Source organism: Saccopteryx leptura, chromosome 3, assembly GCF_036850995.1.
Source record: "Saccopteryx leptura isolate mSacLep1 chromosome 3, mSacLep1_pri_phased_curated, whole genome shotgun sequence".
Classification (NCBI taxonomy): Eukaryota; Metazoa; Chordata; class Mammalia; order Chiroptera; family Emballonuridae; genus Saccopteryx; species Saccopteryx leptura.
In genome coordinates this window covers 120,980,135-121,007,766 of record NC_089505.1, presented here as the reverse complement: position 1 = coordinate 121,007,766, position 27,632 = coordinate 120,980,135, and the positions used below count along the sequence as shown (strand labels likewise).

At 42.5% G+C, this 27,632-nt stretch overlaps 1 pseudogene; it reads left to right on the top strand.

Moving 5' to 3' along the window:
* The first annotated feature begins 13,678 nt into the window (after positions 1–13,678).
* On the top strand, positions 13,679–25,988 carry LOC136398306 (cytochrome P450 4A11-like; annotated as a pseudogene).
* The last annotated feature ends 1,644 nt before the right edge of the window (positions 25,989–27,632 follow it).

The window sequence follows — 27,632 nt, the reverse complement described above, 5'->3', positions numbered from 1 at the left end:
GCAAGCACTGAAGTGTGAGAGAAAACAGGAGCATCAAGTATTGTGAAATACATGCAGAGAACACAGACATTTGAAGTAAAACATGACTGTCAAGTGCTCCTGAGACAAGGATCAAGTTTAAAATATGTTCACTGGGCACCAGCCAGTTACCTCAGTCATTTAGAGCATCATCCCAAAACACCAAGCTTGCAGGCACATGGAAGATAAATGTACAACTAAATGGAACCAATAAATGTACCAAAAAATGTACAACTAAGTGGAACAAGAAATGAATGATTCTCTCTCTCTCTCCCTTTTTTCCTTTGTCTCTCTAAAATCAATCAATAAAATAATTTTTTAAAATGTGTTCATTGATAAAAGTCCAGGCCCAGATGGCTATACCAGCAAATTTTATCAAACCTTCAAAGAAGACTTGGTTCCTATTCTACTCAAAGTCTTCCAAAAAATTGAAGAAGAAGCAATACTTCCAAACACATTTTATGAGGCAAACATAACCCTTATACCAAAACCAGGCAAGGATGGCACAAAAAAAGAAAACTACAGACCAATATCTCTAATGAATACAGATGCTAAAATACTAAACAAAATACTAGCAAATCGAATACAACATATTAAAAAAATAATACATCATGATCAAGTGTGATTCATCCCAGAATCTCAAGGATGGTTCAACATACGTAAAACGGTTAACGTAATACACCATATCAACAAAACAAAGAACAAAAACCACATGATCTTATCAATAGACGCAGAAAAGGCTTTTGATAAAATACAACACAATTTTATGTTTAAGACTCTCAACAAAATGGGTATAGAAGGAAACTATCTCAACATGATAAAGGCCATATATGATAAACCATCAGCTAACATCATATTAAATGGCACTAAACTGAAGGCTTTCCCCCTTAAATCAGGAACAAGACGGAGTGATGTCATGGAAATGGCGCCGTGAGCAGCGCGTCCGACAGATCTCCCCAAATCTCAACTAGAAACAGAAAAATTTATCCTCGGAGCATTCCGGAGTTCCACACAAACTGAAAGCGAAAGGACTGTTATCACTTGAATCTGAGAGACGAGGGTGTGGAGGAAGCTAACTACCACAGGGACGTTCATTCAAGCCACGGAGGGAGTGCGCCTGTGGTGAGTCGGCCCACACTCGGGAGCGGCGAGCAGCCGGCACGTGCCCGGTGCCGGGGTCCGGTCACAGAGCGAGCACCGCCAGCGTCCCCAGCGGCCCGCGCACTGCGAGTGAGAGTCCCCAGCCACCGGTGCCCGGAGCACCCCATTCGCGCGCGTGCCCTGGGCGTCCCATGAGCGCAGAGCACCCCACTGGCCCGCACACCCAGGGTGCCCCATTATCCCGCGCGCCTGGTGTGCCCCAGCCGCCAGCGGCGGGGCAAGCGGGAGAGGCGCCAGGGCTGTCTTCCTACTTGGGAGATTCTCTGCGTGGGCAGGGCACCTCACCCAGCCATTCAAGCTAACAATCAAGCATTGGGGGATGGGCGCGCGGGCAGCCTGAAATACTTTCTGGAGCACAGCTGCGGATCCAATCACTGAAATTAGCTTAACCCATGAAATCTGTGCACCCACGGGGCTCTAATTGATAAGATCTCTCTCAGTTCAGCGATCCAAGACAAGAGGCGTGATATTTTTTAGTGCCTCTCGCTAAAGGGGCGGGGGCAACTTCTGATTGACAGAGCCTCCATATTCAGGAATAAACGCTAACAAGAGGGACTTGGCAGATAATAAGATCTATACTACACTAGTCGCAAGCAGAGACTAGTGCCTCTTCTTCCCAGCCAAAACAGGCTACAAAGTGTGGAAAGCCTGGGTTGAGTGGTCCAACTGAATGCTAGGTGCTGAACAGTCACCTTGACAACAATTGACTCCCAGCCCCGCCTGATTATGCTGGAGGCTCTGACTGCCAGAGCCTTTCCCAAAGCCTTGCACTGAGTGGGGATAGAGTGGGGATTTCCTAGTTCTTTGAGCCTCTTACTCCCCAGGCAGAAGCAGTAGCAGCCTTATAGCTGGATCACCAGGCTGCTAATTCAGGAAGGGGAGACTAGGAGAGAGACTCCAGGAAAGCAAACTCTCTCATTGTTGGACCCTGCAAACGCCAACAAGCCTTGACTACCAGCAAGACTAAAGCCAATTATGTGACATTGCCATAGAATCCCATCAACTGCAAATCCCTACCTAAGTGTGACACAGGGACAGAGCCTGGGGTACAGAGTCACTGACCAGGAAGAGGGAGAGAAAAGAAAAAGGAAGAAGTTAACCTCTCAAAATCAAGAAAAATCCACAGACTTTATAACTTGTTCCACTAATTTTTCATTGTTGTTGTTTGTTTCTTCTATCTTATTGCCTTTATTATTATTATTTCTATTTCCTCCACCTCGGTCCGTTTATTCTCTGCCCGTCTTATGCTTCCCTTTTCTTGAACTACACTACCCATGAGTGTTACATTTTATTTCTTTTCTTCATCCCCACTCCCCTTTAAGGTTACACTCCAAAACACTTAACTCTCACTCTCTCCCCTTTTGTTTTTTTTTGTTTTGCTTTATTCTGTTTTTTTCTCTTCCTTTTTTACTTCCTTTGTTTTTCTCTTTTTCCTATTTTTTCCTTTCTATTCGTTTCTTCTTTTCTCCTTTTACTTTTCCTCCCATTTAATCCTCAATCACAAACAAATTATTTAATTTGGGACTCAAGTTTTTTTTGGTTTTTTTTTTTGCTTTTGTTTTTGGTTGTTTGTTTGTTTGTTTGTTTGTTTGTTTTTGTGGCATTTTGGGTACTTTTTACATTGCTTTTTAACTCACTAGCATTCCTCCCAACCCAAGGTCTCCATTGTATTTAGTCTTCGCTCCACTTATTACAACAGATTTTTACTTTTTATTTTTATTTCTTTTCTTCTTTGTTATTCTTTTTCCCCCCTTTTTTCTGGTTCCCTCTTATCCCTCTCATTATATTTCTTAGTCAACCATCACTTACAAGCAAATTATCTTATGCTTGTCTAAGATTTTCTCCTTTTTTTTTTTTTGCATTTAGTAGGTCCCTACTCCCTTTTTTTGCCCCTTGAACTCTTCACCCCAAATCAGGCCCTCCGTTATAGGCAGTTTTTGTTTCATTTAGCATAATATAATTCACAGGTCATCACGATATTTCCCTGAGGAGGGGAGAGGAGGAGAAGAGAAGAAAGAAAAAACTGGGAAATAATAAATTATTACTGTTTTTTTTGTGGGGTGTTTTACCTTTTTTTTTTTTTTTTTTTTACTTTTTACTCTTTATTAATTCTAATTAGTGCTATCAACAAGACCACCCTCAGATGCCAATAAGAAAGAGGAAATCAAATATTATGGATACAAAAGATAGAGAGGTAACACAAATAGATGTGGAAAAATCTATGGAGAAAAGATTTAACATATTGGAAGCCTTGGAGCTAAATGACAGAGAATTTAAAATAGAAATCTTAAAAATACTCAGAGATATACAAGAAAACACAGAAAGGCAATTTAGGGAGATCAGAAAACAACTTGACAATCACAAAGAATATATTACCAAGAAAATTGAAACTATAAAAACAAATCAAACAGAAATGAAAAACTCAATTCACGAGCTGAAAAACAAGGTAACAAGCTTAGCTAACAGAACAGCCCAGATAGAAGATAGGATTAGTGAAATAGAAGACAAGCAACTTGAGGCACAACAGAGAGAAGAAGAAAGAGACTCAAAAATAATAAAAAATGAGAAAGCCCTACAGGAATTGTCTGACTCCATCAGAAAGAATAACATGCCCTGGCCGGTTGGCTCAGCGGTAGAGCGTCGGCCTAGCGTGCGGAGGACCCGGGTTCGATTCCCAGCCAGGGCACACAGGAGAAGCGCCCATTTGCTTCTCCACCCCTCCGCCGCACTTTCCCTCTCTGTCTCTCTCTTCCCCTCCTGCAGCCAAGGCTCCATTGGAGCAAGGATGGCCCGGGCGCTGGGGATGGCTCTGTGGCCTCTGCCCCAGGCGCTAGAGTGGCTCTGGTCGCAACATGGCGATGCCCAGGATGGGCAGAGCATCGCCCCCTGGTGGGCGGAGCATCGCCCCTGGTGGGCGTGCCGGGTGGATCCCGGTCGGGCGCATGCGGGAGTCTGTTTGACTGTCTCTCCCTGTTTCCAGCTTCAGAAAAATTAAAAAAAAAAAAAAGAAAGAAAGAATAACATAAGAATAATAGGTATATCAGAGGGAGAAGAGAAAGAAAATGGAATGGAGAATATACTCAAACAAATAATAGACAAGAACTTCCCAAGCCTGTGGAAAGAACTAAAGCCTCAAATTCAAGAAGCAAACAGAACACCGAGTTTTCTTAACCCCAACAAACCCACTCCAAGGCACATCATAATGAAGATGACACAAACCAATGACAAAGAAAAAATTCTTAAAGCAGCCAGGGAAAAGAAGAGTACAACATATAAAGGAAGGCCTATTAGATTATCATCAGATTTCTCAGCAGAAACTCTACAAGCTAGAAGAGAGTGGACCCCAATATTTAAAGCCCTGAAAGAGAGGAACTTTCAGCCAAGAATACTATACCCATCAAAGCTATCCTTCAAGTACGAAGGAGATATAAAAACATTCACAAATACAGAAAAGATGAGAGAATTTATCAGCAGAAAGCCCTCACTCCAGGAAATACTAAAGGGGGTTTTCCAACCAGATTCAAAGAACAAAAGAAAACAAAACCACAAGTAACAGCTCCACCAAGAACACAATAAAACCAAACTTAAACTGTGACAACAAAAGAAAAAAAGGGGGGAGAGGATGAAGATTAACAGTAGCAAAGGACGATGAAGTGCAGAAATACTCATAAGATAGGGTACTACAATGAATATGGTAGGTACCCTTTTCATTACTTAATGGTAACCACCCTTGAAAAAACCACCACAAAAACACTTGACTTAAAAAAGGTAGCAACAGAGGAAAGAAGAATGGAATACAAACAAACAAAAACAAATGATAGAAAAACAAAAGAGAAGTATCAAACAAGATACAAAACTAACAGAAAGCAATTTATAAAATGGCAATAGGGAACCCACAAGTGTCAATAATTACACTAAATGTAAATGGATTAAACTCACCAATAAAAAGACACAGAGTAGCAGAATCGATTAAAAAAGAAAATCTAACTGTATGCTGCCTACAAACACATCTAAGCAACAAGGATAAAAACAAATTCAAAGTGAAAGGCTGGAAAACAATACTCCAAGAAAACAACACCCAAAAAAAAGCAGGTGTAGCAATACTCATATCTAATAATGCTGACTACAAGACAGAAAAAGTACTCAGAGACAAAAATGGTCATTTCATAATGATTAAGGGGAAGTTGAATCAAGAAGACATAACAATCCTTAATATATACACACCAAACCAAGGAGCACCAAAATATATAAGACAGCTACTTATTGACCTTAAAACAAAAACTAACAAAAATACAATCATACTTGGAGACCTCAATACACTGCTGACGGCTCTAGATCGGTCATCCAAACAGAGAATCAATAAAGATATAGTGGCCTTAAACGAAATATTAGAACACCTGGATATGATAGACATCTACAGGACACTTCATCCCAAAGTGACAGAGTATACATTTTTCTCTAGTGTACATGGAACATTCTCAAGAATTGACCATATGTTGGGCCACAAAGACAATATCAGCAAATTTAGAAAAATTGAAATTGTGCCAAGCATATTCTCTGATCATAAAGCCTTGAAACTAGAATTCAACTGCAAAAAAGAGGGGGAAAAACCCACAAAAATGTGGAAACTAAACAACATACTTCTAAAAAATGAATGGGTCAAAGAAGAAATAAGCGCAGATATCAAAAGATATATACAGACAAATGAAAATGACAATACGACATATCAGAATCTCTGGGATGCAGCAAAAGCAGTAATAAGAGGAAAGTTCATATCACTTCAGGCCTATATGAACAAACAAGAGAGAGCCCAAGTAAACCACTTAACTTCACACCTTAAGGAACTAGAAAAAGAAGAACAAAGACAACCCAAAACCAGCCGAAGAAAGGAGATAATAAAATTCAGAGCAGAAATAAATGAAATAGAGAACAGAAAAACTATAGAAAAAATCAATAAAACAAGGAGCTGGTTCTTTGAAAAGATCAACAAAATTGACAAACCCTTGGCAAGACTCACCAAGGAAAAAAGGCACAGGACTCAAATAAATAAAATCCAAAATGAAAGAGGAGAAATCACCACAGACATCATAGATATACAAAGAATTATTGTAGAATACTATGAAAAACTATATGCCACCAAATACAACAATCTAGAAGAAATGGATAAATTCCTAGAACAATACAACCTTCCTAGACTGAGTCATGAAGAAGCAGAAAGCCTAAACAGACCAATCAGCAGGGAGGAAATAGAAAAAACTATTAAAAACCTCCCCAAAAATAAAAGTCCAGGCCCAGATGGTTATACTAGTGAATTCTATCAAACATTCAAAAAGACTTGGTTCCTATTCTACTCAAAGTCTTCCAAAAAATTGAAGAAGAAGCAATACTTCCAAACACATTTTATGAGGCCAACATAACCCTCATACCGAAACCTGGCAAGGATGGCACAAAAAAAGAAAACTACAGACCAATATCTCTAATGAACACAGATGCTAAAATACTAAACAAAATACTGGCAAATCGAATACAACAACATATTAAAAAAATAATACATCATGATCAAGTGGGATTCATCCCAGAATCTCAAGGATGGTTCAACATACGTAAAACGGTTAACGTAATACACCATATCAACAAAACAAAGAACAAAAACCACATGATCTTATCAATAGTTGCAGAAAAGGCTTTTGATAAAATACAATACAATTTTATGTTTAAGACTCTCAACAAAATGGGTATAGAAGGAAAATATCTCAACATGATAAAGGCCATATATGATAAACCATCAGCCAACATCATATTAAATGGCATAAAACTGAGGACTTTCCCCCTTAAATCAGGAACAAGACAAGGTTGTCCACTCTCTCCACTCTTATTTAACGTGGTGCTAGAAGTTCTGGCCAGAGCAATCAGACTAGACAAAGAAATAAAAGGCATCCATATCGGAAAAGAAGAAGGAAATGTATCACTTTTTGCTGATGATATGATCCTATACATCGAAAACCCGAAGGACTCCACAAAAAGATTACTAGAAACAATAAACCAATACAGTAAGGTCACAGGATACAAAATTAACATACAAAAGTCCATAGCCTTTCTATATGCCAACAATGAAATATTAGAAAATGAACTCAAAAAAATAATCCCCTTCACGATTGCAACAAAAAAAATAAAACGCCTAGGAATAAACATAACAAAGAATGTAAAGGACCTATATAACGAAAACTACAAAGCATTATTAAGAGAAATAGAAAAAGACACAATGAGATGGAAAAATATTCCTTGTTCTTGGATAGGAAGAATAAACATAATTAAAATGGCCATATTACCCAAAGCAATATATAAATTTAATGCAATTCCCATCAAAATTCCTATGACATTTTTTAAAGAAATGGAACAAAAATCATCAGATTTATATGGAACTATAAAAAACCCCGAATAGCCAAAGCAATCCTAAGGAAAAAGAATGAATCTGGGGGCATTACAATACCTGACTTTAAACTATATTATAGAGCCACGATAATCAAAACAGCATGGTATTGGCAGAAAAATAGACACTCAGACCAATGGAAAAGAATAGAAAGCCCAGAAATAAAACCACATATATATGGTCAAATAATCTTTGATAAAGGGACCAACAACACACAATGGAGAAAAGAAAGCCTCTTCAACAAATGGTGTTGGGAAAACTGGAAAGCCACATGCAAAAGAATGAAACTCGACTACAGCCTGTCCCCGTGTACTAAAATTAATTCAAAATGGATCAAAGACCTAAATATAAGACCTGAAACAATAAAGTACATAGAAGAAGACATAGGTACTAAACTCATGGACCTGGGTTTTAAAGAACATTTTATGAACTTGACTCCAATGGCAAGAGAAGTGAAGGCAAAGATAAATGAATGGGACTACATCAGAATAAAAAGTTTTTGCTCAGCAAGAGAAACTGATATCAAAATAAACAGACAGCCAACTAAATGGGAAATGATATTTTCAAACAACAGCTCAGATAAGGGCCTAATATCCAAAATTTACAAAGAACTCATAAAACTCAACAACAAACAAACAATCCAATAAAAAAATGGGAAGAGGACATGAACAGACACTTCTCCCAGGAAGAAATACAAATGGCCAACAGATATATGAAAAGATGCCCATCTTCTTTAGTTATTAGAGAAATGCAAATCAAAACTGAAATGAGATACCACCTCACACCTGTTCGATTAGCTATTATTAACAAGACAGGTAATAGCAAATGTTGGAGAGGCTGTGGAGAAAAAGGAACCCTCATACACTGTTGGTGGGAATGTTAAGTAGTACAACCATTATGGAAGAAAGTATGGTGGTTCCTCAAAAAACTGCAAATAGAACTACCTTATGACCCAGCAATCCCTCTACTGGGTATACACCCCAAAAACTCAGAAACATTGATATGTAAAGACACATGCAGCCCCATGTTCATTGCAGCATTGTTCACAGTGGCCAGGACATGGAAACAACCAAAAAGCCTGTCAATAGATGACTGGATAAAGAAGATGTGGCACATATACACTAGGAATACTACTCAGTCATAAGAAATGATGACATCGGATCATTTACAGCAAAATGGTGGGATCTTGATAACATTATATGAAGTGAAATAAGTAAATCAGAAAAAACCAGGAACTGCATTATTCCATACGTAGGTGGGACATAAAAGCGAGACTAAGAGACATTGATAAGAGTGTGTTGGTTACGTGGGGAGGGGGGAGAGGGATAGGAAAGGGGGAGGGGGAGGGGTACAAAGAAAACTAGATAGAGGCTGACGGAGGACAATCTGACTTTGGGTGATGGGTATGCAACATAATTGAATGACAAGATAACCTGGACATGTTATCTTTGAATATATGTATCCTGATTTATTGATGTCGCCCTATTAAAAAAATAAAATTATTAAAAAAAATAATAACCCAAAGAAAACATAGGCAGTAAAATCTCAAACACTTCTCTTAACAATATTTTTTCTAATATGTATCCTCAAGCAAAAGAATAAATAAATAAATAAATAAAGTTAACAACATGAGACTACATCAAATTTAAAAGTTTTTGCAAGCAGGCCTGGCCTGTGGTGGCACAGTGAGTAAGCATCAACCTGGAACACTAAAATTGTGGGTTTAAAACCCTGGGTTTGCCCAGGTTAGTCACATATGACAAGTAATCAATAAACAACAAACTGAAACAACTATAAGTTGATACTTCTCATTCCTCTTCCCTCTCTCTTCTCTCTTTGTAAAATTAATAAATAAAATCTTTTTTAAAAAATGTTGCACAGCTAAGGAAACCTTTAACAAAATGAAAAGAAAACCCACTGAATGAGGGAATACATTCACCAATAATACATCTCATAAGAGGTTAATATCCAAAATGTGTAAAGAACTTATAAAACTCAACACTAAAGATAATAAGTGATCCAATTGAAGAATGACACTTCTCCACAGAAAATATACAGTTGGCCAATAGAAATATAAAAAGATGTTCAAGCTCACTGATCATCAGAAAATGCAAACTAAAACCACAGTTAGTTATCACCTCACAACTATCAGAATGTCTATCATCAATAAATCAACAAACAACAAGTATTGGCCCGGGTGTTATACTGTTGGTGGGGGTACATCCATTATAAAAAGTAGTATAGAGTTACCTCAAAAAATTTAAAATGGTCTGACCAGGTGGTGACGCAGTGAATAGAGCGTCGGACTGGGACACAGAGGATCCAAGTTCAAAACCCCAAGATTGCTGGCTTGAGCAAGGGGTCACTTGGTCTGCTGTAGCCCCCAGTCAAGGCACATATGAAAAAGCAATCAATGAACAACTAAGGTGCTGCAACGAAGAACTGGTGCTTCTCATCTGTCTTCCTTCCTTTCTGTCTGTCCCTATCTATCCCTATCTCTATCTCTCTCTCTGTCTCTGTCACACACACAAAAAAATTAAAAATGGAACGGCCTTATGACCCAGTGATTTCACTTCTGGGAATATATATGATGAAATCCAAAACACCAGTTCAAAAGAGTTAAAGCACCAGCCCTGGCCGGTTGGCTCAGCGGTAGAGCGTCGGCCTAGCGTGCGGAGAACCCGGGTTCGATTCCCGGCCAGGGCACACAGGAGAAGCGCCCATTTGCTTCTCCACCCCTCCGCCGCGCTTTCCTGTCTCTCTCTTCCCCTCCCGCAGCCAAGGCTCCATTGGAGCAAAGATGGCCCGGGCGCTGGGGATGGCTCTGTGGCCTCTGCCTCAGGCGCTAGAGTGGCTCTGGTCGCAACATGGCGACGCCCAGGATGGGCAGAGCATCGCCCCCTGGTAGGCAGAGCTTCGCCCCATGGTGGGCGTGCCGGGTGGATCCCGGTCGGGCGCATGCGGGAGTCTGTCTGACTGTCTCTCCCTGTTTCCAGCTTCAGAAAAATGGAAAAAGAAAGAAAAAAAAAAGAGTTAAAGCACCTAGATGATCATCGCACAATTATTTACAATAGCTAAGACTTGGAAGCAGCCCCAGTGTCCATCAGTAGATGAGTGCATAAAAAAGCTGTAGTACCTTTACACAATAGAAAACCACTCGCCCATGAAAAGAAAGAAATCTTATCCTTTGCAACAGCAAGAATGGCCCTGGAGAGCATTATACTACATAAAATAAGCCAGTCAGAGAAAGACAAGTACCATACGATTTAACTCATATGTGAAATCTAATAAACTAACAAATAAAATAGAAACAGACACCTAGTTAAAGTACAGACTGACAGCTGTCAGAGGGAAGAGGGGTTGTGAAGCTGGATAAAAAGGTAAAAATATTAAAAAGAAAAATAGCCTGACCAGGTGATGGCGCAGTGGATAGAGCATCGAACTGGGATGCTGAGGACCTAGGTTCGAGACCCCAAGATCACCAGCTTGAGCGCGGGCTCATCTGGTTTGAGCAAAGCTCACCAGCTTGGACCCAAGGTCACTGGCTTGAGCAAGAGGTCACTCGGCCTGCTGTAGCCCCGCGGTCAAGGCACATATGAGAAAGCAATCAATGAACAACTAAGGTGTCGCAACGGAAAACTGATGATTGATGCTTCTCATCTCTCTCCATTCCTATCTGTCTGTCCCTATCTATCGCTCTCTCTGACTCTTTCTTTGTCTCTGTAAAAAAAAGAAAGAAAGAAAGAAAGAAAGAAAGAAAGAAAGAAAGAAAGAAAGAAAGAAAGAAAGAAAAAAAAAAAAAAGAAAAGAAAAGAAGAGAAAATAAAAATAACCTCATAGACACAGACAACAGTGGGAAAGAGAAATGGTTGGAGGTAGAAGAGATATAGAGGAATAAATGGTAATGACAGAAGACTTCATTTAACATGGTGAACACAAAATACAATATACAGAGGATTTATTATAGAAACCTATCTAATATTATTGAACAATGTCACCCAATAAATTCAATTAAAAGGAAAAATAATAACTCAAACAAACCATTTCCACCGTGTTCTCACTGCAAAACAGGCATACATGCCCCTCCAGCAAAATCTACATCTGACAATTGCCTGAGTTGCCACACTGTTACCTGTGCATCAACTCTTTTTGTCTCCCTTTGGGAAAATTTCTTTGTGGCTGCTTTTCGCAGAGATAGCCAGGTGAGGACAACTCTCTTGCAAAGTTTCCTGAAAGGAGTAGCCCAAGCCTGGAGGCCAGGTGGGCACTAGATATTTGCCTACAGTGTTGTCACCCCTGCCACCATGGGCACCCTCCCCTCTTCAATAGTCCCTACTGGCTCTGGCTACACATGCACAAGGACAGGCGGCAGTCCCAACTGCTCTACTGGAGCAGTAGATGTCAAATGGCCTAGAGATAAGAATGAAAAAAGAAGAACACAGTTTAGCTCCTGTGGGTCCCCAAAGGGACTAACTATGGTGCCCAGGAACAGAATTTCCGGGAAGCTGACTGGCTTGGCCACCAAGCAATCAGAAAGAAAGCAGGCTCCTGTGCTGAAAACAGGGTCTCCCAGGCCCCTGGTGGGCCAGAAGGAGATGACCTAGAGGACCAGGTAACATAGCCAGGGTAGTAAGAGGCTCCCATTGGTCATTCCCCACCTTGGATCAAAGGAGAAGGGCAGCCCCAATAATGCACATGACCTGGGAACATAAAGTAGCCTTCTGACGCACTTCCCACAGGAAACTTCTCAGGTCACTGTAGGATTATTTGCCTACCTGCATCCCCACTCAAACATAAGCTCCAGGGTAGCAGGGACTTCTGTTGTTCACTGCTGAATCTCCAGCACCTGGGATGGCAACTGACCTGGAGTAAGTCCTTAATACATATTTATCAAATAAATGAATAGCGGATCCATCTACGCATCTACTCATTTATGTCTTTGTTCATTCACTGCAGTGGAATCATTTTGGGATGTCTACTGAGCTCAGCTGCTTTGAGAGCTCTTCCTCCACAAAGGATGGGTTCTGAATGCCCTCAACCACAGTTGATTTTAGCAGGTGAACACTTGGCCATATTGCAATTAGATTCTCAAATAGGATTCACAGAGCCATTCAGACATGACATGTGATAGAATGGTAGCATTGGGAAGGTTACAAGTGCTCTCTTCCACCACGTAGACACAGCACCATGAGGACGGGGACTGTTGTTTATTTATTTGTATCTATATTGCCAGCTTCTAGAAAACTGTCAGGAAGAACCCCAATAAACACTTGGAAAGACAATGAATGCATGTACATACAGAGAGAAAGAATGAGAGACTCAGTTCGGGAACTTTCCAGTCCCTGGTTCTGCCCCTTCCACAGCCCAGGGCCCTCAGCCTCCTCTTTGTCTTTTTTCTCTCTTACATTAGCTCAAGATTATACCCTGTTTCCCTGAAAATAAGACCTAGTGCAAATTTTTTTCAAGATTAGAAATATAAGGCCTCCCCTGAAAATAAGAAATAGCACATCCTTAGGAGCAAAAATTAATATAAGACATTGTCTTATTTTCAGGGAAACAGGGTAGATTGTTGTACATGGAAATAGAGTCATAAGAAATTCTTGAGGGAATTCAGAGTTTGGCTGGTTATGCTGATGCTTGTGATGACATGATTATAGTACATTAATAAATGTTGATATTTTTTTTGTTCAACAATACATGTGAATTCTTGTTCATGGAAAAATAAGATATCCCCTGAAAATAAGACCTAGCACATCTTTAGGAGCAAAAATTAATATAAGCCACTATCTTATTTTCGAGGAAACACAGTATCTGTCATTTGCAACAAGAATTTTAAACAAGACTCACTCATCCACTCTCTCACACGCACTCATTTATTCTTTCTCCCATTTCTTCATTCTTTTAAAAATAAAGCATAATTCCTATAAGGCATGCTCTATGCAGCTCTAAGTACATAGAAATTATAAATTTTAAAGGTAAATTCACCAACAGAAGACCCAGAAATTAGAATATTGAGTTAAAATATAATAGAGACAACATGGAGCTCTGAGAACCCTGGGGTCAGCAGGCATGGGTGTAAGTGCAGCTCACCTGGGCATATTCTTTAACAGTTTCCTCATTCTTCAGTGAAACAGGATAAAGTAATAATTCTTCCCCAATCATAGGTATGCCTTGAGTATTACCCAATCGTACTACTTTGTTAGAGCTGCTTAACAAACTGGGTGGCTAAAAACATCAGAAATTGAGTGTCTCACATTTCTGGAGACCAGAAGTCCAAAATCAAGTTGTTGGCAAGGTTGGCTCCATCTTCAGACTGTGAAGGAACCATCAGCCCCAGGCCTCTCTCCTTGGCTAATAAGCCACTGTCTTCCCCACATGTCTCTTCATATCGTCTCCCCTCTAGGAGTGACTGTTTCTATGTCCAAACTTCTCCCTTTTTATAAAGATAGTTATGTTAGACAGGACCCACTCTAATGACCTTTTTTCTTTAAGTTAATTACTCCTATAAAGACCATATCTTCAAATAAAGCACATTCTGAGGTACAGGGAATTAAGTCTTCAACATATGAAGATGAAAGGGACTTTGTTCAATCAATAACTCTAATATAAGTCCATGAAAAAGGCTTGTACACCATTTCATTCACAACTGAACAGCTATCAAACACATAATATGTATAAGATTCTAAAGGCAGTTCTGCATAAGGTCTCCAAAGCCAGAATATGACCTTAGACCAAGTGTTGAGAAAGAGCAAGAATCCAGATTAGTCTGACCAGTGGCAGTGCAGTAGATAGAGTGTATAGCTGGGACGCTAAGATCCCAGGTTCAAGACTCCAAGGTTCACTGGCTTGAGTGTGGGATCATCAACATGATCGCATAGTTTGAGCCCAAAGTCGCTCAGCTTGAAGCCTAAGGTAAATGGCTTAAGAAAGGGGTCACTGGCTCAGCTGGAGCTCCCCCAATCAAGAAGCAATTAATGAACAAGTAATTAATGTAAGAAGAACAATTAATTAATATAAGAAGCAATTAATGAACAACAAAAGTACCAAAACTACGAGTTGATGCTTCTCATCTCTCCCTCTTCCCTTTTTTCTCTCTCTCTTTCTCTCTCTCTCTCTCACCAAAAAAAAGAATCCAGATTAGAGCCTGGTTCATCAGAAACAGTTCCAAACTCCTAAGCATTCATGACAGATCCAGAATTGTCTCCCTGTGGTCATCCTACCCTTCACCACCACTCCAAGACTAGACCTAAAGAGAAAGGTTTTATTGATTTGTCTTTCCCTTACTTACAGTTCTCAAAGGACCAGAAGCTACAAAGGCTTCTGAAATGGATAGAGAAATTCCCGTATGCCTGTCCTCTCTGGCTATGGGGCAGCCAGGTCATCTTTGTGGTTTATGACCCTGACTACATGAAGGTCATCCTGGGAAGATCAGGTGAAAGTGATACCTGCAGTGTGGCTGGAGCAGCTCTTCCTTCTTGGTTTCACGCCCTTGGGTTGTGAAATTCCAGAAGAGACTCTTAGTTTTCTGCCATCATCACCTGACCCTCTCCCAACTGCACTGTCAGCCCACAAGATAGCATAAGGCTAACAATACCTACTTAAAATGAATTGTTTCATAGCTGTCCAAGGCCAATTTTTATTACCTTTTTTTTTTTCATTTTCATTTTCTTTGTTTCTTTTTCTTTTTTTTTCTATCTTTTTTCTTTCTTCCTTTTTTTTTTAAACAGATTAAGAAAATCTGTTAAGTAAATTCCCACAGATCTGAAAAACTATTTCCCATCCACCTTGACTGGGTTTGGCACCTCTAAATGTTGCCTATCCAGGGTCATGGGATGACTAAGCCCCCATCAGTTGTAGGAAGACCACATATTTTTTCCTCTGGCACTGAAGATTGATTCACTATGCTAGTCCTGTGGGTATTCTGTTGCTGGGACACTGAGTCTGCCTTTCTGAGCCCACAGTGACTATTAAGACAAGGATACATGGGCCTTGGCCGGTTGGCTCAGCGGTAGAGCGTCAGCGTGGCGTGCGGGGGACCTGGGTTCGATTCCCGGCCAGGGCACATAGGAGAAGCGCCCATTTGCTTCTCCACCCCCCTCTCCTTCCTCTCTGTCTCTCTCTTCCCCTCCCGCAGAGGAGGCTCCATTGGAGCAAAGATGGCCCAGGCGCTGGGGATGGCTCCTTGGCCTCTGCCCCAGGCGCTAGAGTGGCTCTGGTCGCCGCAGAGCGACGCCCCGGAGGGGCAGAGCATCACCCCCTGGTGGGCAGAGCGTCGCCCCTGGTGGGCGTGCCGGGTAGATCCTGGTCCGGCGCATGCAGGAGTCTATCTGACTGTCTCTCCCCGTTTCCAGCTTCAGAAAAATACAAAAAAAAAAAAAAAAAAAAAAAAAGACAAGGATACATGGATATGGGAGGCATGTGGAAGGTCACTTGAGACAAACAAGCAGCTGACAGTCATCAGAAAGGGATGGCAGCCCATGGTCTGGACCACAGCTGCCTCCTGGGGACTGCCTGCCTTGTTTTCTTTCCCCTCCAGTTTCTGTAATGCCCTTTCTTGTATTTCAGACCCAACGTCTCATGTTTTCTACAGATTCCTGGCTCCTTGGATTGGTAAGTATGTCTAAACAGGACTGCAGTCCACCTGCCAGGTTGATTTACCAAGAGCTAACTCTCTGGCTCACAGAGAACAACAGGTATCCAGAACCATATTGCACCATATCACTACCCTCATCTCTGAATCAAGCCTCATTTCTCTTCTAATAAAACCCTCACCCATTCCAGGAGGTGGTGAGAGGTTCCCTGAAACTCAACTTTTTCCTATCACTTCTCAGTGTCCTCCAATGTTTTTAGAGTTACATTTATTTACATTCTTCTATGACTTGCCCCCTACCATGCCTACTTTATCTCAGCCTTCATCTCATAGCTGTCATGACATCCTATGAACATGCTATTTGGGGAAGTTCACATTCCTGAAATGTACAGGCCCTTCCTGCTTTGCCCACGAAATGCCTTCTTCTTCTGACATGCTTGGTTCCTCCCAAACTGTCCCCAGTCATCCTTCTGATTCTATCACCCTTCCCCCACACTTTTATCTGTGGTCCAGGGTATGGTTTGCTCCTGTTGAATGGGCAGAAGTGGACACAGCATCGGCGGATTCTGACCCCAGCCTTCCACTATGACATCCTGAAGCCCTATGTGGGGATCATGGCCAACTCTCTCCAAGTGATGCTGGTAAGTCCATTCCATTCTCACCTGCTCATACCCACTCACACCACAACTTACATAATACACATGTGTGTTCTTCTGACATCCATCAGACACAGCCAACCAGAATAACATGCTCAGAACCTACTATGTGACAGAGCTTCCCAACAGTGGATAGGACAGGAAGTGCCTAAGCACCAGCTTGGATCAACACTACCTTGTCATTGCCAAGGGAAAAGAGGGACAGAGGAAAACAAGGCCTTCTCTTCTTTCACCTCGATGTCTTCAACAGAGTGAACTAGAACAACAGTCATTTCTCCGACCTGGGTCGGTTCACCCCTCCTTAGTCAACCTGGTGGTCCCCCACTCCCAAGAGGTCACCATATTGATGCCGAACTTAGTGCGGACACCGATCGGCATAGTGCACTATAGCCCAGAACTCCTGGGCTCAAGCGATCCTCCTACCTCTGCCTCCCGAGTAGCTGGGACTAAAGGCGCGCGCCACCACGCCCAGCAACAGTCATTTCTCTAGACAAGACAAACTGCTACTGGCATTCCTTGGCAGTGGCAACTTCACGGCAGGGTGTACATCCCAGGATGTCATTCAGATGGGCTCTGACCAAGGGTCCAAGGCTTCAGCATGATTTGAGCCACTCCATGGAAGGAAGTGGAGATTCGGTTCTCACTTACAGAGCCAACTCCTGCCATCATGTCACCTCCCATCAGGTCTCTGACCTCTCCAGCTATGCTCAGCTACCATTTGACGAATGAAAGAAATTAAAATCCCTGCTGTACCTTCTTTTAGCCCTGGTGCTAGTCACTTAGGTTTCCTCTTGCCTTGAGAGAGGTGCACTTGTTCCTCAGGTCTAGCTCAAACTCAGAGAAGACACCCTCTTTGTTCCCTGAGAAACAATGTTTTAAGGTCTGCTAAAATATTGTTACCACCCTAACTTATTTCTCAAATTCAAAATGAACTCAGATTATTATGAGAGAGCCTGTTTAATTTTACACTCAAACTTTCTCAGAAAATAATCCTCACTTTTCAAACATTTGTTTGCACTCTTAATGTGCTATAATGCCTCGGTTCTGGAAAGTGAGGTCTCTGGAGAAAGAGAGAGAGCTTAGCTGTGTCGCCAGAGGCCCTCGGAGGGAGTAGAGCAGGGTCAATGTCCTCCTCCCACTACAGGACAGATGGGAAGAGCTCGTCAGCCAGGACTCACATCTGGAGATCTTTGAACACGTCTCCGTGATGACCCTGGACACCATCATGAAGTGCGCCTTCAGCCAGCAGGGCAGCGTCCAGACAGACAGGTCAGCAATAATCCTTCTGCTACAGGGCTTTTGTTTTACCATCTGACATAAACTACCTGAAGAGGCAGTTCAGGCAGCTGAGATGCTCATCACACTAAAAGCAAGTGTGTTGAGAGCTCCTGACCACAAACAAATTCCAGTCCAAATCAAACCTTGACTCAGCCACAGATCCCTGATCCCTGACACAGGGAGAAGCCTGGTTGCTCATAGCACTTATAAAGGCGCTCAAGGGCTGTAAGACAGAAGCATTAAATGTTTGTGGGAACACCCACAAAGAGCCCCACTACACCTCCAAGTCAGAAGCCACCAAATACCAGAGTCTTTTATGTATCTGCTCCCTTCAGAAACTCCCAATCCTACATCCAGGCCATTGGAGACCTGAAAAATCATTTTCATAATCGAGTGAGGAATTTCTTCTACCAGAATGACATCATCTACTGGCTGACTCCTCAAAGCCACTGGAACGACCGGTCCTGCCAGGTTGCCCATGAACACACAGGTTTGTCTCCATCCCCCAAATTGATCCCCTCTGTCATCAGGCTCATAGCAAAGGGACTGGCTCTGACCCTCAAGAGCCTGGCCCCTGTTGCACTTCAGGAGCTGAGACATACTGACAGCTGATACTTTTCTGGTGCAATTCTTGGGAACCAAGATGTTAGGCTGCATGAGGCTGTGCAGGGGTTTACATGTGTCATCGCACTGGAGATGTCACCCCCTCCAAGCAGCATTCAGTTATATCCTACACCATGACTGTGCTATTGAGAGGAGGCCTGACCTGCAATCAGAGGGTGCTAGAGCTCTCACCCCTGATGTGCACACCCACTGCCATGCTCATCCTGATTCACTGGCACCCAGATTGGAGCAGGGTGAGGGTAGGTGCAGCAGTCACTCTGGGTTTCAGTTTCTGGGCCCCCTGCACTCTGAGCTCTGCCTGGGGACCACTGTTCTTTACAGACCAAGTGATCAAGCTGAGGGAGGCACATCTGCAGGAGCAGGAAGAGCTGGAGAAGGTCAGGAGAAAGAAGCACTTAGATTTCCTGGACATCCTCCTCTTTGCAAGAGTGAGTGTGTGTAGGAGGCCTGAGGTTTTGCCCAGAAATCCAGAGAAAAGGGCAAACCCTACTCTCTTCCCGTGCCTTCCCCAGATGAAGGATGGGAGCCCTTGTCTGACAAGGACCTCCATGCCGAAGTGGACACATTCATGTTGAGGGTCATGACACCACTGCCAGTGGCATTTCCTGGGTCCTCTATGCTCTGGCTGCGTATCCTGAGCATCAAGAGAGGTGCTGCAAGGAGGTCCAGAGCCTCCTGGGGGATGGCGCCTCCATCACCTGGTGAGTGCTCAGGAGATGAAAGAGCCCCGCCCACTCAGCTAGACAAGAAGCCCTGGTCTGTCTGGGCCCTGCCTGCCCTCAGGTTGTGCTTCATTCATTTCAGGGATCACCTGCACCACCATGTGCATCAAGGAGGCACTGCGACTCTATCCACCTGTACCACGAGTCAGCAGAGAGCTTAGCAAGCCCATCACCTTCCCTAATGGACGCTCCTTACCCATAGATCTGAACTTCACCACACTCACTATCCTAGGCACTCTGCAAGAACACATGGGAGATCAGATCCATATACCTAGATCAGTTCTGAAACTCTATGCTCTGTGTCTTCACCATTATGTGGATGCTTACTTTGTAGTTTGGGTGAAGAACATAAAATGTCTGGCTCATATTTTGACCACAGCAAAAGTTCATTAAATATGAGTTATCCTTCAACTCATAGAGAAAAAAAATCATTTTGGTACATTCACCTAAATAGGATCTGTCTCAATTCTGTCATCTCACATGACTAGAATCCTAATCTTCTCTTATTCTCCAAGACTAGCATTCCATCACATTTAGAATCCCTGGTTTTATGGTGCTATAGTCATTCCATTTGAAGGCACTAGTGTCCTGTGATTCTTTTTTTATTTTAATATTAAAGCATATTATACTATGAGAGCAAGCTTACATGCAGAAACAATTTGATTGGTAGGATGATTCCCTACGATTTTCTTTTTTTTTTTTTTAATTCTTATTGAATTAATGGGGGTGACACCTGTTTATAAAATTACATATGTTTCAGGTGTAAAATTCTATAATATATCATCTGTATATTATATTGTGTGCTCATCATTCAAAGTCAAATTTTCTTCCATCACCATTTATCAACCATTGACTTTCTTTTGCCTCCCACCACCTCCCTTTTCCTCTGGTAATCACCATATTGTTGCCAATGTCTAGGAGTTGGGGTTTTTTTGTTGTTGTTTTTGTTGTTATTTTAGTTTTTGCTTTTTGCTTCAACCCTTTACCCTTAATTCTAACACTTCATGCTCTAATCCCAACTACAGATTACAAAATTCTAGGGACAAATATATCCACATTTTCTCATCTATTTGAATATCCCTCATATCTGAAATAATATGTGCACAACTCTTTTGTGATAAATGCAAAGAACCATAAACATGACAATTAATTTAATAATGACTCAGTCGATGGAATCTTCTTTACAAGGAGATGTTAGAATCTGAATGTGGCTTCCAGAATTCTTCTCTAAAATTTTAATCTCTGAGAATAAGGGTTGCAGAGACCATCAGACAAGGCTAGGGTACATGTGGTTTCTTTCTTCTGGGATGTAGGCAAATGAGGTAGATCAAGAAATCCATTGTCATAGGTCAACTGGTTCAGTCTCTGAAGAGCCCTCAATCTGATGGCAGAGAGCAGCTGAGGGCCAGATCTGAGACCCCTGCCATGATTAGAGACCACCCTTGGCTCAATTTTGGTCTGATTCCTAACCCTGCTACATCCTAACTGTCATAATAGGCAAGCTAAGCTGCTCAACCTCTCTGAAGCTCAGATGTCTCATTCGAACGATGGGAATATGAATGTGCCCCTTGGAAGGCTGTCATGAGATTGAATGAGTTAATGCATAATCCCCAAGGACTCATAGGTGGCATTGATAAATGTGGGTTTTAACTTGATTTTCTGAAAATAAAATAAGCTTTCAATTCTTTCTTGCCCCTCATTCCTGGGTCATAGTTATCTACATTAATGTATGTGTACACCTGACTTTACTGTGTGCAACTACCTCTATTGCAATAGGATCATTCTTCTTGAAGTGACTCTCTTTGTGGCTCCCAAGGTTTGTGTGCATGCACCTGTCCCCTCCTGGCATGTGTGTGATTGCTCTTCTCTCTTCTCCCTGCCCTACAGGAGTCATAGTCACACTTTCCATTTATGCCCTTCACCACAATCCAAAGGTGTGGCCAGATCCAGAGGTATGATGGCTGTGGGAGGGAGGATGGGCTGATCTCTCGAGACAATCCCTTCTCCTGCTTCAACCCCTGGGAGTCTCGTGTCCTCATGGATTGGAAGGAGGGGTGTGATCTACCTGTCCCGGCCCTGGTGCTCTCTCTGCAGGTGTTTGACCCATCCCGTTTTGCACCGGGTTCTGATATACACAGCCATGCTTTCCTGCCCTTCTCAGGAGGATCAAGGTGAGTGTTCTATACTTGGGTGGGGTATCATGGGAGCATACCCTGATGTTTGTGACCACTACATTTATATGTGGTGTCTGCAGTTATGGTTTTATATGAGGGTGTGTTGGGAGTGAGCATTTGTCAATATGTACAAAGGAAAAGTGGCATTTCAGGACATGACACAGACACTTTACTCACTGACTTTCTCTCAAAAACAATTGATTCCCTTTTTTATGCTGTTTGTCAATGTTGGACTATGTAGACAGGGGGATATGGTATACAAATTTCTCTTTATATAATAAATTTTTCCATTTGGAAAGTTTCATATGGTTATGTGAATATTAATATGTAGTCAAACTTTTTGTTGAGATAGATTGCAAAAACTGTGAGGAACACATTGGTCTGAAACACTCTTCAGTGGCTACTTTTCGAATAGCCACCCACAATGCAGTGTCAGTCATTGTTCTGAAGTTCAGTTATTCTGGAGTTTTCCCTCACTTCAGGAATACAGCTTCTCAGACTTATAATTTTCCATAAAAATTAGACTTCAGATTGATTTCCTCAATTATCAGTAAAAGAGATTTTTTTTCATCTTCCCTCAGGGAAGTCCAGCCACTGCCTTTTCTACTTCACTGATCTGCCACTCACATGTCCGTGATATTTGTGTCTGTTTGGATTTCCAGCCACCTTCCTTGTGTCAATTATTCAAGCACAGTGCACAAATGGGGCTATAAGTATTTAAAGGGAGCTTTGATTCAATGTGTGCCTCTCTAGGTTTGCAATCTATCCCCAAAAAAGTTTGACTTGACATGAATATCCACATAAGTGTGACAGTTCTTTCAGTTTTGACAGAATTCTATATATAAAGTAGAATTTAAATATCATAGCCCCACAGTCTACAGAGTCCAACATTGGCAAACAGCATAAAAATAAAGACAATCACTGATTTTGAGAGAAAACCCACGTTTTGTATATGACATATACATTGAAAGCTTCCCAGTGTGTAAACTACACAGCACACTTGAAATAGCTGTTGAATACACTCCAGAACTGATGCTGTTTTTTCAAATGCTACAGAAATCCTCCTGTGAAATACGTAGTAACTTCCATAAGTTTTGAACTTGCTTACAAGAAACAAGATTTTTCAGAATCCATAAGTCTGTGAGTTCTTCAAACAGTGAATCAGATTTAACGGAACAGACTTTAAACAAATTGTTCTTCTAGAGACTAACTGGCTCCAGCATTTGATTTCTCCTGGGATGGAGTCCTTCTTCATAGACCTTGATTGCAAGTCATATATCTGCCACTAGAGGGCAGGAGAGCACTAGGCAACTTAATTCCTAGGTCAGAAATCATGTTTACTTTTTTTTTCAATTTTTATTTACTTTTTCAATTAGATTAACTTTATTCACATATAAAAGTACTAGAAAGCCCGGCGGTCATACAAAATGACCGCTGTTCTAGATATTATAAATTGTAATTAAAATGATTTGTGCAAAGGTGTCTGCTAATTCAAACTGAATTACCCAGGGCAGGCGGCGAGGACGCCCCTTTGCTTACTGCCCCATGGGGTTTCCCCCTTCTACTTGCTTAATTGCTTAAAGTAGAGTGCAATGAAGGAAACCACTGGCGGTACATTTCTTAAGAGCCACCGCTAGCTCAATAAATAAAGGTGATTTAAATAATAAAATGTTAATTCACATGTCAAAGATCTCTTTGTACACAATATTTCTTGTGTAGATCTTTCCATCATTTTTAAGCTCGCCTTGCAGAGGACCATCAATTATTTTTAATTTTACGTCCATTCTTTCACGAACTCTTGAACAGGCAACATAAAGTTGACCGTGTCCAAATCCAGGCTCAGGTAAAAAAATGCCAACACGCTTAAGCGTTTGGTCCTGAGACTTATTGATGGTCATAGCAAAGGCAAGTTTTACAGGAAATTGTCTACGTCTCAATTGAAATGGCAACCCTGTTTGAGATGGAGCCCAATCAATTCTTGGAATGACATGTATTTCACCTTTAGAGGAGCCAGTCAAAGACTTAGCTATTATGACATTATTTTTCAATTGGAGAACCTCTAGTCTTGTACCATTGCAAAGACCCCTTCTGATGCTAAGATTTCTTAACAGCATAATAGTTGCTCCAATCTTTAACCTCAATTTGTGAGGTGGCATGCCAGAAGGCGGGGCTATTTGAATGCCATGGCAACTTCACCCCATTGGCTAGTACAGTTACGCAAGCAACCAATAAGCTATCGGCGACAAACAGACACTTAAGCCGCATATAATAAAGATTTCTTAAGCCTATCTTTTTGTGCTAACTCTTGTGTTAGGAAATGAATAAGATAATGTCCCTGCCTCTAGTAGTTCAGAGTTAAGAAAACAATAAATACTTCTACTCAAGACAGACATCATATATTCATTCTTTGTTTCACTCACTCATTCACTCATTGAGCAAATTGATGAATGTCCCATGGTGTAAGGTATTTTTCCCCGCCGAGAAGGAAGGAAGAGGGCTGGAGCCACAAAGTGTGGAATAATAAATGGCTTTATTGAGTACAGAGCGCACATCCCGCCTGGCAAGGTTCCCTGGCCCCGAGGAAAGAAAGAGAGATGGAGGTGAAAGATGGAGGTCAGGGAAGTTGCACGGATTAAACCACGTGGGAGATATTTAAAGGGTCCCTCTAGGGAAATGGAGCTGCTATGACGTGGTGAAATTTCACTGGCTGGCAGACGATCACTTCTTTCCAAATGGTTCCTGGGAAGCTTCCTTTGGCGGACTTGGTTGTGGGCAGTCCTAGCCAAAGTTCCCGGGCCTGGGTTCCCACGTGACCATACCTCTATCCACCGACCTTACACATGGTCCTTACAATATCCCGGGAACTTGATGGTGATGTACCCCTGAATTAAATACTAATGGCCTTGGGGTCTGGGGAAGAAAAGGTACAGCCAGCAGAGTGAAGACGGGATGTCATTGGATTTAGCCTTGAGCATGTGGCAGGAAGAGGTGGAGGGAGGGCATTGTCTGTGATCTCAACAACATGAGCTGAGTTAGGAAGTGGAGATGGACAGGTAGGAGGTGAGGGGGGCAGCAACCCATAGAGGGCTACCTGTGATTTGGAGCATAGGAGGGACTGAGATAAGTCATGGCTTCATTCTAGAGGAAGGGAAGACAGAGACACAAAAGTCCAGAGGAGGAGACTGTTGAATGTCAAGGAGCTACATTTCTTCAGGCGAATGGGAAGGCTACAGAAGCTGGTAGACTGAGGGAGGAGGGAAAGGCAGGAGTTTAGACCATTATTAGGAGGCAGGTAATAAAATTGGTTGAAGGTCGATAATGTCTTGTTACCCCAGGAAATTTCCCTGTTGTCATCTTCATTTCCTCACACAATTTCATGTCTCCTTCTCTGTGAACCTTTCCTTCTCTTTGAGGATCGAGGTCCCAGTGCGTCCCTCTGAGTAGTGAAGACCTGAGTGTGTGCCTACCCCCCCACACACTCCATATCATGCCTTGACCTGGCTTCCACATTGTGAAACCAGAAACTGCTTATAGAAGGAATGGACAAGCTAATAATTAATTTTTGGTTGCCTGACCTGTGATGGTGCAGTGGATAATGCATCAAACTGGAACACCAAGTTTGCCAATTCAAAACCTGGGCTTGCCTGGCCAAGGCACATATGAGAACCACTTCTGCCCATCTTCTCTCTCTCTTTCCTCTCTCAAGAAAAAAAAATCTTTTGGTGATTCATTTGACTTCACTCAGTATCTTAGGGCACTGAACTTCCCCTAACAGGATCCCATGCCTGCTGGGAGCAGAAATAGGAGTTAGGAGCTACCTGTGGAGGAAAAATAGACTTTGTCAAAGTTCAGGGGCAGAATGTGAAGGTAGACTGGTGGGGTAAAAGTCTGCACAACCTAACAGAAAGGGGATCAGATTGACTCACATTGGAATCCCTTGGTCCTGGCAAGGGCTATGGGTCAGTGGCCAATACCTACCCAGCAAAAAAAAAGGGGGGAGGGAAATGTTGGGGGGTGTGAGACCATTTCTCATGTCATTTCCCTCCCTGGTCCAGGAACTGCATCGGGAAGCAATTTGCAATGAATGAGCTGAAGGTGGCCGTGGCCTTGACCCTGCTTCGCTTTGAGCTGGTAGTGGATCCTTTCAGAATTCCCATCCTTATAGAAGAAGTTGTGTTGAAATCCAAGAATGGGATCCACCTGCAGCTCAGGAAGCTCCTCTAACCCTGATGACACAAGGACAAGCTCTGAGGAACTCCTTCCTGCCTTCCTGTTACCCACTCCCATCCCCTGTCTCTCTTATCAATTCCTGCCTTCCATCCGCACACCTACCAATCTACCTGATCTCCTCCTCCAGTCCTCTGCCTGTCTGCCCTCTCCCTGTCTTTTCCACTCTCTGCCTGCTTGTCTGTCCCTATATTAGTTACCTTTAGCTGCTGTAATAATTTATAACAGCCTCAGTGACTTGAAACACCAAAAATTTTTTCTCCTGTGTTCTGGAGTCAGAAGCCTGAAATGTGTTTCACTGGACTACAACCACGGTGTTGGCAGAGCCCCCACATCCTGGGCTCTCGGAGAGAATCCCTGTCATTGTCCCTCTAGCATCTGAGCTGCATTACTTTCCTTGCCTCTTGGAGCTCTCCTCCATTTTCAAATCCAACAGCATCTTCAAATGTCTCTCTGTTTCTGTCTTCACACTTCCTTCTCTTTTATGAGGACATTTGTGATTACACGGGCCCACTCAGTTCCAACAGGACATAGTCACGCCTTGAGAGAATTAGACCATGGATATGTTGGGAGTCATTATTCAGCCTAACATATCCCTATGTGATCTTCATTGGCCTGTGTTCCCAAATCCCTTCTGTGTGCTACATCTCTGCACATTTGTCATAACAAACCCTCACTTTTCTTTCTCCCTGGAATAAAGTTAACAATGTCTGTCTTCTCTTGAGAGACAAGGAAGGGAGACAATATCTGCTCTGTGGTGCCAGGACACATCACCTCAGCGGCCGTGGGATGAGCCGCTGTCCAGAAGGGACTTGGAAGAGTTCAAGTGTTTAAATTGGTGAGGCCAAAGAGCTTGCAGTACTTTCTTCACAGGACAGGCTCTTGGCAGTCCCCTGCATCTCTCGTCAGCTACTCTAAGGCAGAAGGGCTTCTGCAACACTGCCACATGTGGTGACTATGTGGGTGATGGTCTTCCTGACCCAGGGGTCTGTTCCCTTAGTCCTCCTTCACCAGCCTCTCTCAACCCGGTTCTGTTCTCTTGCTGGTTCTGAACACAGGTCTTCCTCCTTTCCTACTCCCTGCCATTCTTAGACCAGGGTCCTGAATGCCACACGTCTATGGCACAGACAGACCTCTAGGCACCCCACTGCCTTTGGTGAGATGTCTCATCCTGCCTCCCTGAAGGGCTTCTCTCCCAACCAGTACTGGCATCCAGGTTCTTCCTCCCAGTCTCCTGGCCTCCTAGGTCCCTGGTCCAATTCAGCCCTGCTTTAAGAAGAGGCAGGGTGGACACTCAGTGCTTACTGAGACATAGAGCAGAAAAGTGAGCTGAGAGCATGCTGAACAGGAAGTTCACAGGTCCCACGACATCAAGAGTGCAAAAGGGCTCGGTGGCCATGCTCAGAGAGCACAGGAAAATGGGAGCTTGGAATGCTGGTAGTCAACCATGCTTATGTGCTCTAAGCAAAGATTCCACTGGGGTGAGAACAGGGACCAAGATGTGACCCTGCTGGCTTCAGAAAATGGTAGAAATCTAGCCTGAGTTCTTGGTCATATGCTCACCTGCATGACACATACACAGAGATTCTCAGGTGCAGCCAGACCCATATGTACCCTCACACACCACACTCTACCCACACATATGTGCACACATGTGGACACCAGTGCCTGTGATCAGACAGGGCAGCAGGTAGTATGGTTAGAGCGGGAAGGATGAAATGGAATTCATCTCTGGTGCTCTCAGGTCCCCAA